The sequence below is a fragment of the Rhinoderma darwinii genome, chromosome 9, assembly GCF_050947455.1.
Source record: "Rhinoderma darwinii isolate aRhiDar2 chromosome 9, aRhiDar2.hap1, whole genome shotgun sequence".
NCBI classification, from domain to species: Eukaryota; Metazoa; Chordata; class Amphibia; order Anura; family Rhinodermatidae; genus Rhinoderma; species Rhinoderma darwinii.
This window is the reverse complement of record NC_134695.1, coordinates 91,376,884-91,391,597: the sequence shown is the minus strand read 5'-3', so window position 1 is coordinate 91,391,597 and position 14,714 is coordinate 91,376,884. Positions and strand designations below refer to the sequence as shown.

General features: G+C 39.7%; 1 protein-coding gene across 1 annotated transcript in view; it reads left to right on the top strand.

Annotated features, from left to right (window-relative positions):
* Nucleotides 1-14,714, top strand: part of CDH13 (cadherin 13) — a 475,876-nt gene that overhangs the window by 91,053 nt on the left and 370,109 nt on the right. The gene's annotated exons all lie outside the window — the stretch shown is intronic.

Here is a 14,714-nt window from a genome sequence, read left to right as displayed (position 1 = left end):
TCTAAGCCTAACACGTGTTGCTAATCGTTTTTTTTGTATGTTTTCTTACAGGTTCGGTCGTTGGACTACGCCGGATTCCAGGACTATTTCGATGACGGCTTTTTTTTTTTATTATCAATAAAATGGTTAATGAGGGTTGTGTGGGTTTTTTTTTTATTTCAATAAAATATTTTTTCTATGTCTTTGTGGTTTTTTTTAAAACTATATTACTGCCGCCTTAGTAATGGCCGCCGGCTGATTGACAGCATCCATTGCTAAGGCGGGGCTTAGTGTTAGCGGATGCAGAGGCTAACACTAACCCCCTTTATTACCCCGGTACCCACCACCACCAGGGGTGCTGGGAAGAGCCGGGTACCATCAGTACTTGACCATCTGTAGTGATGGTCGGCCACTGGGGTGGCCTCAGACTGGTATTATCAGGAGGGGAAAGGCCAAAAACAGTGGCCCTTCCCACCCTGGTAATGCTTTATTGTATCTGGCTGGTTATGAAAAATGGGGGGGACCCCATGTCATTTAAAAAAAATTAAAAAAAAAAATTGGAAAGAACGATGTCGGGTCCCCCCCCAATTTTCATAACCAGCCAGATACAACATAGCAGCAGCAGGCAGCATTACCAGGGTGGTAGGCGCCACTGTTTTTGGCCTTCCCCAGCCTAATACCAGCCTGCGGCCACCCCGGTGCCTGCCCGTCACTACAGATGGTCGGGTACTGGTTTGTACCCGGCTCTTCCCAGTACTCCTGGTGGCGGTGGGTACCGGGGTAATAATGGGGGTTAGTGTAGCCTTTGCACCGGCTAACATTAAGCCCCGCCTTAGTAATGGTGGTTGTCAATTAGCCAGCGGCCATTACTAAGGCGGTGATAATAAAGTTTAAAAAGATACAAGCACATAGAAAAAAATATTTTATTGAAATAAAAAAATACAACCCTCATTAAACATTTTATTGAGAATAAAAAACCGCCGTCATTGAAGTCCTCGAATGCGAAGTCCAACAACCGAACCTGTAAAAAAACACAAACACACAAAAATAATCAGTAACACATAAAGAAGCAAAATTATTATTCTTAGCTTTCCTGGGTCCAGCGCTGGAGACACAATGTCAGCGAGCTGAGTCCTGTATCTAATCCAATCATGTGTGATACTGTCTGCTAGGGCCTGTATCTAATCCTATCATGTGTGATACTGTCTGCTGGGCCCTATATCTAATCCAATCATGTGTGATACTGTCTGCTGAGCCACTGTATCTAATCCTATCATGTGTGATACTGTCTGCTGAGCCACTGTATCTAATCCTATCATGTGTGATACTGTCTGCTGAGCCACTGTATCTAATCCTATCATGTGTGATACTGTCTGCTGAGCCACTGTATCTAATCCTATCATGTGTGATACTGTCTGCTGAGCCACTGTATCTAATCCTATCATGTGTGATACTGTCTGCTGAGCCACTGTATCTAATCCTATCATGTGTGATACGGTCTGCTGAGCCACTGTATCTAATCCTATCATGTGTGATACGGTCTGCTGAGCCACTGTATCTAATCCTATCATGTGTGATACTGTCTGCTAGGCCCTATATCTAATCCTATCATGTGTGATACTGTCTGCGGAGCTGTGTATCTAATCCGATCATGTGTGATACTGTCTGCTGGGCCACTGCATCTAATCCTATCATGTGTGATACTGTCTGCTCAGCCACTGTATCTAATCCTATCGTGTGATACGGTCTGCTGAGCCACTGTATCTAATCCTATCATGTGTGATACTGTCTGCTCAGCCACTGTATCTAATCCTATCATGTGTGATACTGTCTGCTCAGCCACTGTATCTAATCCTATCATGTGTGATACTGTCTGCTGAGCCACTGTATCTAATCCTATCCATAGTTTATAGGGTCGTAGTGCTATAGATATGCTATGCTGTCTCCTATACACACATTTTTTTTGGGTGGACACATATGTATTGGGGCTATTTCCCCTGACATTTTAAGTCCTTAGTGACGCCCCGGCTGCTAGTGCTGCATTGTTGGGTCACTTAGGAGACCCAGCGATGCAACTGAAAGCTGCGGACCGTCGGCCATGAGAAGTTTGCAGGGGGGGGGGCCCAATAAGAACTTTTGCATCGGGGCCCATGAGCCTTTAGCTACGCCCCTGGTTATTGCTTATTTGATTTGTAGCTCATCCGATGCTGACAGATGGCATGGGGTGATATCAGGTGCCAGATGACAACTTGATGCCTGCTACATCAGTATAGTATAATAAACTAAAAATACAATCACTACAAAAAAACTATGATACTGTTATGTGTGCAGAAGCTCTCAAGTCTTCACCTGGGACAAGCCCAGAGCCTCACCAGTAATAGATGACTTTGCTTTCTTTAATATTATGATGACACCCCCACTAGGCTTTAGGAGAAGCCAAGCAAAATGGCCTTGAGACATAGCACCAAAAGACAATCTGTGTATGTAATTGGCACTTTTTGCATGTACCACCAACCATTGGTTGCAAAAAATTTTATTGAAGGATAATGAAGGTCGCCTTTCATATTTTACAAATCTGAAATGTCCCGTCCCCCCACCCACTCTTTCCGATTACTATCTTATGTCACCTGTTAACACCACAAATAGAAACATTGCCAAAAATACTTTTTTCTTTTTCGTCTTTCCTCAATCCCTATTTATTGATGCCATTGCCACCCAGATATCAACTACTGACCTACAAAGCACACCGTGGAAATTTTTCAGAGACTTCCCAAACTGCCCTATAACTACTGGACTCAAACTCACGACCCACATGACTTCAGTTTCTGGCCAGGAACAGTTATCTATTGATGGTTGGTTACTTTTCAGTTTCCTTATAGGTTTCTCCCAGGGTCAGCTCCAGGGGCATATGGGCCCTTAGATGACAGAGGTACAGTGGGCCCCCTATCTCCCATACCCTTAACTCAACAAGGACATAACATATTTACCTAGACCTCCATGGGTGGCCCAAGCCCAGTTAGCTCCTATATCTGCTCAGATTTTCCTTTTTGCTGATCATGACCTTGGTTTCTCCCACCCCATTTTACCCTACTATTGCCCTACCCACCTCCCTTCCAGGGGGGGCAGCTATAGGTGGTGCAAAGACCTTAAGGGTGCCTAAGAGGGCCTTAAGGCCTTACTCCAGTATTATAAATGGCACTTGGTTGGTTGGGGGCTCTGTTATAGATTTGCATTGGGGCCTAACAGCTACAAGTTACTCCTGGGCATTGTTCCCTCTCTGTCCCTTTAAGGCACAAATTGATGATATTCTACAAGTATATGAGAGTCAGTACATAAGTTCTGCCTGACGGGCCTTGGATACCTGACAAACCTTGGTTCTTTCGTTTTAGAAGTCCCCTAACTATTCAGCTCAGCTAACAAGTATTTGATTTAACAGGGCCATTAAGAAAAATTATTCTTAGGAACAGCGGTGTAGCAGTAGATTACTACAATTTACGATTCCATTTCAAAAACCCATATTAGGTACCTGTAAAGGAAGTGGGAGGAGGGGGGCACAATTATATTTTGTAAGATAAGCTTTTAAGAGTGCCCAGTTTTCTAGCCATTGTTACACTCAGTCCCAAAAGAAAACGCTTATTATACTTAAAGGGAAATGGGGCCTGAAGTCATCTAAAGGGTGATTTTTCAATTGTTGCTTTATACATATAATTTTATATTGAAGGTCAACCCTTTAAGTAAAATAGTCTGCAAAACATTAACTATTTCAGTCTGTGGTTTGATAAATAATTTTGTTTTTGCAATTTATCCAAACTAATTTCATAATCCGTCTACTTCCATTTTTGGGGTCCTGTAAAAACAGATATTGACTAAATGATGCAAACTACTAGGGAATTCTGCGTGAGAGGTGGTGGTGGGGGGGGGGGGGGGTGGTCTGCTGCTCTGGATCCTCATCTCTTGTCCAGAGTGGTTACATAGAGCGTCTCTCGCTCTGGAGGACCTGTCCTGTCCTGCATTACACAGTCAACCCATTGATATGAATGGGCACTGTGTAATACTTTGTCTCTCCTCCGGTGGCACTGTGGAGAAACTAAACACTTTCTGCCCGGTTTCAACACAGATTACAGGTGATCGCTGGGGGTCCCAGCAGAAGATCACTCAGTGATCAGCTTATTGTAAAGGGAGCCTTCTAACTAGTAGGGATTGACCAAAACAAAGAACCTCTTTAATTCACAACCCTCCCTTTCTGTACACCAATATAAACGATTTTTCTATATATTTTTTTTTTGATATATTTTTTTTTTTTGGGGGAACACAATTGATTTTGGCTTCTTTCCTTTTAAAATATAATTCTTTAAATAGAAGTCGCCAGAGTTGCAACTTTTGTTCAGCCCTTATTACACAGTGCCCACATTACTTCTCCACTACAGGTGGAAATAGTGATTGGTGGAGGCAGTTCCCATGGAAACAGTCTAGTCCTCTCTTTCCATCAAGAAAACTTCAATTCATCACATTAACGTCACCCTGTCACATCTTGTCGATCAGTACCTTCTGCAGGCCAGGACCTTGACGCTTTTAACATCGCCTCTATCTTTGCCTGGAAGACGCAGCCTGACGTCAGGATTTCTGTATTTTATTGTATTAGAGAGAAAGGAAAAAAAAATTGAAAATCTCATGGAAAAGTATACAAATGGGCCGAAATGCTTGCACCGTTCTCCTGCTCCCACTTTCCATTTTTCTTAATATAAGGAGCTGATAAGCCGACGTGTCCGCACAGAATATGGATGGGATGGTCACTCAGCTGTAAAGAATTGAAAGTGTTGAAATGCATGTGATCGAGAATCCTATATCTACGAGTGCAGACCCTATTGACTTTTAGATTTGTGCATTTACTCTCTCATTCCTTCTGTAAAGATCTTCAAGGTCCATACTTGGCCGCTTCCTGGGCATCTATAGATCATTACATGACAAGCAGCCGGCAAATTAACTATTGCATGACCTCGCTCAGGGCTAACGCTGCTTCATTTTTGGCCGCCCCCTTTTCATGTTTTTTTAATTCTTTAATGACCGGGCATGAAAAGGCCTTAATGACCAGCTAGGTTTTTCCGTTTTTGCCTCTCTGCCTTTCAGCAGCCATAACTTTTTTATTTTTTTATTGACGTGCCCGTATGAGGCCTTTTTATGTGGGAGAAAATATTTTTTTTTTTGCAGTTTGGAGGTAGAAAAATAATTATTTTTAAGGCGTGATTATAGGAAAAAGCGATTCTCTGCATAGTTTTTCTTGTTTATTTTTTAGTCCGTTCACATTTCACGCTAAATAACCTGTTCGATTAATTCTTCAGGTTATTACGGTCGTTTAGATTCCAAATAGGTGTTGGTTTTTTGTTTTCATTTAGTGTAGGGGCAATAAAAATATATTTTATGCAAAATATGACTTCTTTTGGGGACATTTTTATTTTATATATTTTTTCAACTTTTTTAATTTAATCCCATTAAGGGATAACTTTATTTACTACTCACTGTTTTACTTCTATTGTATTAGCATGCTCTTGTATGCTAATGCATTACACTGTGTTACTATGACATCACATAGTGTCCCCTAACAGCAGGCAAATTGAACAGACAGCCACTGGGTCCTTCCTAGGTCCCCATGGCTGACTGCAGAGGGATTCCCCGGTCTTTGATCACATCACCGGGTTCCCGATGACGCGATCAAACAGGGAAGTTCCCTTTGATCATGCCGTGGTCAAGGACAACAGCGATCAAAGGGTTAAACAGCTGGGGTCCGAAAGTTTTCCGACTCTAGCTGTATTCAGGAGGCTTCTCTAAGATCAGGAGCTGTTAGTTACAGCGCTCATCAGCCTCTTCTATATAGACGCCAAAAGACGTCGCTGTAGACTAAGCACCTGCACCGACTGCTGTCAAAAGACGGTGGGCGGTGGTTAATGAGTTACGGTATATTGTAGTCAAAAGCTCAAGGAGTACTGCACTTAAGACCCCCATCAATGATCACAAATTCATCTTCTGTAAACAATAGGTGGCATGGACTACCAGTCATGTCAGGGTTTCTTCAATGAGCTACCAAGTTTACAGTTGTCTATAGGTGTGGAGAGGAAGAGGAGCCACATATTGGGTCTCAATTACGTCAATTTGATGTCAAGTCAGTGTGACATTACCAATCCTCAACCACGAGTGAAGGAACCTAGTTTTTGGTTTTTGACAACTTCCTTCTCCAATATTCAATCTTTAATGAATATTGCGTAGTTGTTTATCGTGAATGACCTGGGATATGACAAACGAGAACTGTTGTTCTCTCCACTGAATATGAATGGGTTTGAAGGAACTTTTGTGCTCAATTCCAGGCAAAGAAAAAAGTCATACAAGACCCATACAACAAAAGTAATGCAAGCGTTACAGACCTGTATATTGGACCATCTGTGCCACAATTGCATGGGTGCAGGCCAGACCTTGTTGCACAAAATTTGGAGACTTTTGAATAGTCACAGATTGCTGACATGTACCAGGACATAGGAATACCAGGAATAATTCTGGTACATAAGCTGGATTTATTACCAGGAGACAGAGTGGTGGCAAACCCAAACCAGTAGATGAGAGAGGAGTCACCATATTGAAGCTGTAGTTATTGGCAGAAGACGAACCAGAGTTGACCAAGGGACCAACCAGAACCAAAGCACGGGACATAACCCAGTCATAACCCAAAGACAAAGTGATGTCAAAGAGCAGATAGAGTTAAGCTGGAGAACATGGAAGCTCAGGGATAGAATACACAAATGGAATGTGATTAAATAAACCATCACCTGATGATTAGATCAGTCCATGCTGGTTGTAACTATCTCTATATAGTGCGGAGGCACAGCGCCGAGCTAGGGGAGTTGAGGGATGCTCCACTCATTGACATCATGGGTTGGGAAGAATGTGTCTGTAGATGGCATTAGGTGGTAGAGATTAGAACATCGGAAGGTACGTAATAGAAATGTTTATGGTAAAAGTTGTACTATGCAAATTGATAAAGGTGTTAATGAGGTCACTTCTAAGAATCGAAAAAGTACCAATTTGTCAAATCTGTCAACATGATTAAAACCTTCCATCTTGTTGATTAATGAAGACAAATGAAGGCAATGAAGAGAAGAAATATTCATTCGAGTAAAATAAAAATGTGACAAATAATGATCACAGCCCAAAAAAAATAATTTCTCTTTTGAAGTAGAGTCCATGAGTAATTATCTATCCAAAGACTGTCCAAATCATCTGGTCACCTGTGGATTTACAATTACCAACGTACTCTGGGAGCCAGGTTCCTGTTAGGGCATGCTGGGGGTTGTAGTTTCCTAAGAACTGAAGAGCCATAGTTTCAGATCACTTGAGTAAAGTATTTCACACTTTGAAAATTTGCATTGTGCCGATGTTCTTTGCCGAGCTCAACATTTACCAAAATTAGAGCGCGCTACGAAATTTAAATTGTTATGTACAACAGAAAGTGGAAACAAATTACCCAACACTTCAAATTGTTCTGAAAGCTTTTAGATTTTTCGATCGTTCTTTTGTGGTTTGAGCAACAGACAGAAACTATTTTTTTTTCCTTTTCAGCTTTTAGGGCCTGGAATTAATTTTGGTTGCGAAAAGTTATTTCAAGTGAATAGAAAGAATAGAAAACATGTTTGGACTTGTGTTTCAGGTGCTTACAAAAGTAAAATTGCATTGTTAATAAGAATAGGCACGCTGTGCGAGTGAATGGCGCCGTCCCCATGACTCTCAGAATGAGGCCCACAAGGGAATAAAATATCTCGTCAGAGCCCCGTACATGATGGAATATTATTATTGTACTCATTCCATTGAGACCTGAAGATGTTTACATACTATAACAAAAAGGTTTGGTATTTCATTTTTTTTTTTTTTCAAAACAGGACTTTTCTAAGGAATATTTGAAGATTCTTAACTATGATCTTAAAATAAATTTTGGTTTGGCAAATTTTTATTTTTTTTACAGTGCGCCCCATCTGGTCCAGGCTGTGTGATGGATAGTTCTTCTCAGAATATTGCATGCTCTATCACATCATATTTGTCTTATTACTTTTGAATAATGACTGGTAAGCAGGGTTGGACTGAGAGGAATCAAGGCCATTGGGCATTAAAAGTCATAGGCTCTTAACCAACCACTATAATCGTCTTCCTCTGCTAGTAACCAGGTTGGGCGTGCAGATCTGGAACCATTGTGTCTACTGCGTTGAGGATCCCCAATGGGTTGACCATGTGGGCATGTAATGTGTTTGGAGTAGAACACAATCATTGGCCATAGACACAGAAGATGTATTGATGGATGTAGCCAACCTCCGCAATCCCTATTGCCCCTACCAGAGACCCAGTTTAAGCTGTCATCACGGTCATCCCTATAGTTCCTCTACAATAAAGATTTTCTTGGCAAAATATTTGCACCCCTCAAACACGTAACAACATGTACTACACATAACCAAAGTAATAACTGCTACCACGCAAAGCACAAATCTTTTCAACGTGTAACCAAACCTTTCATTTTATGGATCCATTAGAAGTCGGAGGTAGCATTATATACTGTGGCACAAACAATCCCTTCTCAGCATACATAGAAGTCAACTGCCTCCATATTGGAGCATGTGGCATTATACACACTCAAAAACTTCTGATCGGTTTTATTCTGAAAGTCAATGCTTCTCCATTAAGCGCTAATCATTGACTCAAACAAAAAGCTATTTTTTATATTGTGCTGGAAAATCACAGAGGCAACTGCTCAATCAAAATGTAATTGTCGACATGAGAAATCTCCCCTGGGGGCCCTTTAATGCATATGGGGTCAGGGCAAGTCAATACAATCTATTCTTGCTACATTAGGCATATTATATTCTAGAGGTTGTATTATAATAACTTTGCTTGTCTTACATATATTGCTTGCTAACATGTAAAGAATTCCATGAAGTCCCTTGCTTGTATTAGATGGTAGTATAGCTGTGATTTGGGCGATTTTGAGTCTTGATATATGCATAGGATAGTTGGTGCAAATCTACCAGGATCAAAAACATTTCTGTACATTCTTGTATATAGGGGGCAGTATTATAGTAGTTATATTCTTGTATATAGGGGGCAGTAATATAGCAGGTATATTCTTGTATATAGGAGCAGTATTATAGTAGTTATATTCTTGTATATAGGGGCAGTATTATAGTAGTTATATTCTTGTATATAGGGGCAGTATTATAATAGTTATATTCTTGTATATAGGTAGCAGTATTATAGTAGTTATATTCTTGTATATGGGGAGCAGTATTATAGTAGTTATATTCTTGTATATAGCAGCGGTATAATAGTAGTTATACTCTTGTACATTGGGGGCAGTATTATAGTAGTTATATTCTTGTACATAGGGGCAGTTTTATAATAATTATATTCTTGTACATAGGAGCAGTATTATAGTAGTTATATTCATGTATATAGGGGGCGGTATTACAGTAGTTATATTCTTGTATATAGGGGGCGGTATTATAGTAGTTATATTCTTGTATATAGGGGGCAGTATTATAGTAGATATATTCTTGTATATAGGGGCAGTATTATAGTAGTTATATTCTTGTATATAGGGGGCGGTATTATAGTAGTTATATTCTTGTATATAGGGGGCGGTATTATAGTAGTTATATTCTTGTATATAGGGGGCGGTATTACAGTAGTTATATTCTTGTATATAGGGGCAGTATTATAGTAGTTATATTCTTGTATATAGGGGGCAGTATTATAGTAGATATATTCTTGTATATAGGGGCAGTATTCTAGTAGTTATATTCTTGTATATAGGGGGCAGTATTATAGTAGTTACATTCATGTACATAGGGAGCAGTATTATAGTAGTTATATTCTTGTATATAGGGGGCAGTATTACAGTAGTTATATTCTTGTATATAAGGGGCAGTATTCTAGTAGTTATATTCTTGTATATAGGGGGCAGTATTATAGTAGTTACATTCATGTATATAGGGAGCAGTATTATAGTAGTTATATTCTTGTATATAGGGGGCAGTATTACAGTAGTTATATTCTTGTATATAAGGGGCAGTATTATAGTAGTTATATTCTTGTATATAGGGGCAGTATTATAGTAGTTATATTCTTGTATATAGGGGGCAGTATTATGGTAGGTATATTCTTGTATATGGGAGCAGTATTATAGTAGTTATATTCTTGTATATAGGGGCAGTATTATAGTAGTTATATTCTTGTACATAGGGGGCAGTATTATAGTAGTTATATTGTATATAGGGGCAGTATTATAGTAGTTATATTCTTGTATATAGGGGGCAGTATTATAGTAGTTATATTCTTGTATATACGGGCAGTATTATAGTAGTTATATTTTTGTATATAGGATCAGTAGTATAGTAGTTATATTCTTGTATATAGGGGCAGTATTATAGCAGTTATATTCTTGTACATAGGGGGCAGTATTATAGTAGTTATATTCTTGTATATAGAAGCAGTATTATAGTAGTTATATTCTTGTACATAGGGAGCAGTATTATAGTAGTTATATTCTTGTATATAGGGGCAGTATTATAGCAGTTATATTCTTGTACATAGGGGGCAGTATTATAGTAGTTATATTCTTGTATATAGAAGCAGTATTATAGTAGTTATATTCTTGTACATAGGGAGCAGTATTATAGTAGTTATATTCTTGTATATAGGGGCAGTATTATAGTAGTTATATTCTTGTATATAGGGGCAGTATTATAGTAGTTATATTCTTGTATATAGGGGGCAGTATTATAGTAGTTATATTCTTGTATATAGGAGCAGTATTATAGTAGTTATATTCTTGTATATAGGGGGCAGTATTATGGTAGGTATATTCTTGTATATGGGAGCAGTATTATAGTAGTTATATTCTTGTATATAGGGGCAGTATTATAGTAGTTATATTCTTGTACATAGGAGCAGTATTATAGTAGTTATATTCTTGTATATAGGGGGCAGTATTATAGTAGTTATATTCTTGTATATAGGAGCAGTATTATAGTATTTATATTATTGTGCATAGGGGGCAGTATTATGGTAGTTATATTCTTGTATATAGGGAGCAGTAATATAGTATTTATATTATTGTGCATAGGGGACAGTAAGTTATATTCTTATAGGCGGCAGAATTGCAGTAGTTATATCCTACTTTATGTGGAAAATTGTTTTAGATATTTCTTTAGCATGCAACTTGTGAATGTTTACAGCATTACTGATGGTAATATCCACTGTGACTGAACCTGCCTTTTAATTGTTATGGTGACAATGTTCCCTCCAATCTCTGATTGTCCTCATTACGGTTGACAAGCTCATTCTTATAGGCCTGTGTTAGTATATCATTACTTTACATTATCATAGCCTTGTCTTGGGGATAATTGCACTCCTGACGTTTTAATTAGTTTTGGTGACCTACCGTTACCGGTATCTGCGGACGGTTTTGCAGTTCAGCTTCTGTCGTTTGACTGCTGCAATCAATCTAGAGTCATGTCCTCATTTCTTACTTTACAAGGTCAGTTTCGGATATGAGCACAAAGTAGTCCTTTTTTCTTCTACATATATCTTTCCACAAATATAAACCCTAATAGATGGTAATTCTGTATCAAACAGAGATACGTGCGTACATTGCTTACCTCCAAGTGCGCTGTGTACTGCGACCTTTACTTTGTACAATTCCCTGTCTCCGCACATAGCCAGATATTGCTCATCCTATGAAATTTCTTACAGCTAATAAAATAATGTTTCCAAGGACAATGGGTCCCAGCCTCGTCTAGCAGTGGTGTGGAGCCGTACGTCTGACCTTTCCCTACAGTTTTATTTTATATTCAGGTTTAATAAACACAGAATCCTCCGACTGCCGATTGCTCTGATGTTGCCTATAAACTAATTTGGAAGTTTAGAATTGGAGAGAGACTGATAGAAAGACTTAATATTCACAGACGGTGATTACATCTGAAGGAAGGGGGGGATTAAATTGGTTTATCAGGTTGGTGCGACTCGTTTTCTGCATATTACTCACCTTTCCAAGGACATAATCAAGAACAAAGACCGTTTTGAACAACAATAGTTGAATTAAACATTTTTTCCTTCTCTCGTGAGGTCTTTTAATTCTATGCTTAGCCAATTAGAGTTACAGCTGTTTCTTGGAAACTTGGATGACAACAAGTATGGCTACCGAAATGTCTTCCATAGGGGTTGTCAGCCGGACCCCTGAATGGCAAATCTATGTGGCTATGCAATGAAATGCGTGCTGGGGATGGAAGTGGAAAACCAACTAAGGTTTTCCTGCTGAATATAAAATTAAAATGATCTTAGATGAGACAACTTAAAGGGACATTCGAGCCGATGACGTTAATCACTTCTCCAGAGGAATGTTAGATTGGTGGTGGTCCAATGTTAGGACCGACACAATTGCAGTCGAGCGCAAACGCTGCCACTCTAGACAACTCTATGGGAGCTACAGAAACAGCTAAGTGACAGGTCTCTGCTTTTTCCGAAACCCTTATAGAGTTGCCCCACCATCGCTATGTACAGTCTTCTCGCTATGGTCTTGCTGGTTAAGAGATTGGTCAGGTCCTGGACGTCAACTTAACATTTACCACCTATCCAGTAGTGATAGGTGATGATAAATATCTTTAGCTTTAATTCTAAGGGTAAATTCCCTTTTTAAAGTTGTTCAGATGTGGGCATAGATTTTTATAGGGATGCCAGTTGGGATAGACATACATAGAAACGGCAAATTGTATGATGCCATATTATGTAGTTAACATGCTAGAGCAGAACATATGAAGAATAGTTTCATACTTCTTATCATCAATGATATATAGGATTTGCATACATTTCGCAGTAATTTTTCAGGATCATTGAGGCATTGAAGATGGAAAGTCTATATCTGAATTCCTATTACCTTTATTTGCAAAGGTAAATGGATAAGTAGAAGCTTATGTCCTATGTTATTGGTATTTCCAATAGCAAAAATTCCTTCTATGCTATACAATCTCGATACGGTTAATAGGTCAACTCAATGGGGCTCTGTATTGATGGCCTTCATTGACCTCCTGCTGGGAGTTTTCTTAGAAAGTTAAATTTTTCACATCATTATTTTGCACATAAATATCCTTCGGTTTCTTCTTGAGTACTCTCTGCACTGTGTTAATGCCTAGCATAAAGCGTATGGGTCACCAGGATCGATCCAGCATATCAGAAGACCAGAGGATCTTCAAGTAGGACCAGGGTTTGACACAATGATAAGGCACTTGCTGCTGAGGTTTTTTGACTTTTTGGTTCTTTCACAAATACAACCACAATACTTGATATTATGATCCATGTGTATTGTATGTTTTTTGCTGGTGGGCCCATTATGCCCCAGAGTAACATTGGGTACTGTGATGACCATTGATGGTAGGTTGTGAGCTTGTATGGACCTACTTGTAAGGAGGATGGGCATCTAATTTGTGGTCAGGACCTGGTCATTTGCGGAACATTGAGGCCATTCTTATACTGGACTATAAGAGGAATTTTTGGATTGCGCAGGCTCTAACATCATCACGGGACCTGCCACAACATGGCCTATGGAGTCGAGCAGTTGACATCCCAATCTGATGCTGACAGTAAAGTAGAAAGCTTGCTGCTGTCCTGTGAGTGTAAGGATAACGACAGAGTTTACAAAGAAATTAAAGAGGGACTTGCCCTTACTCCGTAGACGGAGGATTAATGGCCCAATACTGAACCAGGTGTCCACCTAGGGTCAGTGCTGGATGAAATGTTGGTGGACAGTTGGTTTTTAATCTGTCAAATTTGAGTTACTTTGCAGCTTGATTAACATAAGTTTAGACTAAGTTCCTCGCTGATTCAGTGTAACAATTGGTAGAGCTCGTGTCAATCATTGGTTGCTCAACCAATCAATGCTTCCCTTCCCTTAGTATGGGCGAGAAGAGCATTGGCTGCCGAGCAGAGGCGCACTTGAAGGTGGGCAGGCCCTACTATTTATAGATGAAGGATGGGTCCTTCGAATAATTTCCTTTAGAGGACCCAATACTATCTACCTGCTGTCAATGTTCTTTGGTATGTTGGTATATGGGCCTAAATTATGTTAAATTGGAGGTGCCCGGAGGCTGGATTAGACTAATGTCAAACCCCTTTCCTTTCATTCACATGGATGAGAGCAATGATTGGCAAAGTATTTGTCAATCGTTGATAACTCCAGGGGCGTAGCTAGGGGGTTAGGTAGGGATCTTGCCACAGGGTCTCTGGAGGTCGTTCCCCCCTCTTCTGCCTATGTTGCTTTAAGTTACAGCAGCTACATGTTATGTTCTAACTTGATCCAGGCAGCAGCTCTGACGGATGGACAGGAGAGGGAGGAGGACGAAATCTGCAAAGAGGCTCTGTTCTCTGCTCCGCACGGCCTCCTCTCCACTCCTGGTATATGAGAGCTGTGCAGGAGATGTAAGAATGTGTCATGTGTACGACTATATGTGTGTGTAATGTGTGTGTGTAATCTGTATTTATGTGTAATGTATATGTATAGGGAAGAGGGTAAGGCATAGGGCATAAAAGCAACTTTCCCCTACCCCCATTAGCCATTATTGGAAACCTTTTTTGTTCTTTTCCATGCCAACTTTTTTGCATGATTTCTGATGCGTTTTATTTAGTACATTTTGTTTTGTACGGTGTTTTATCTC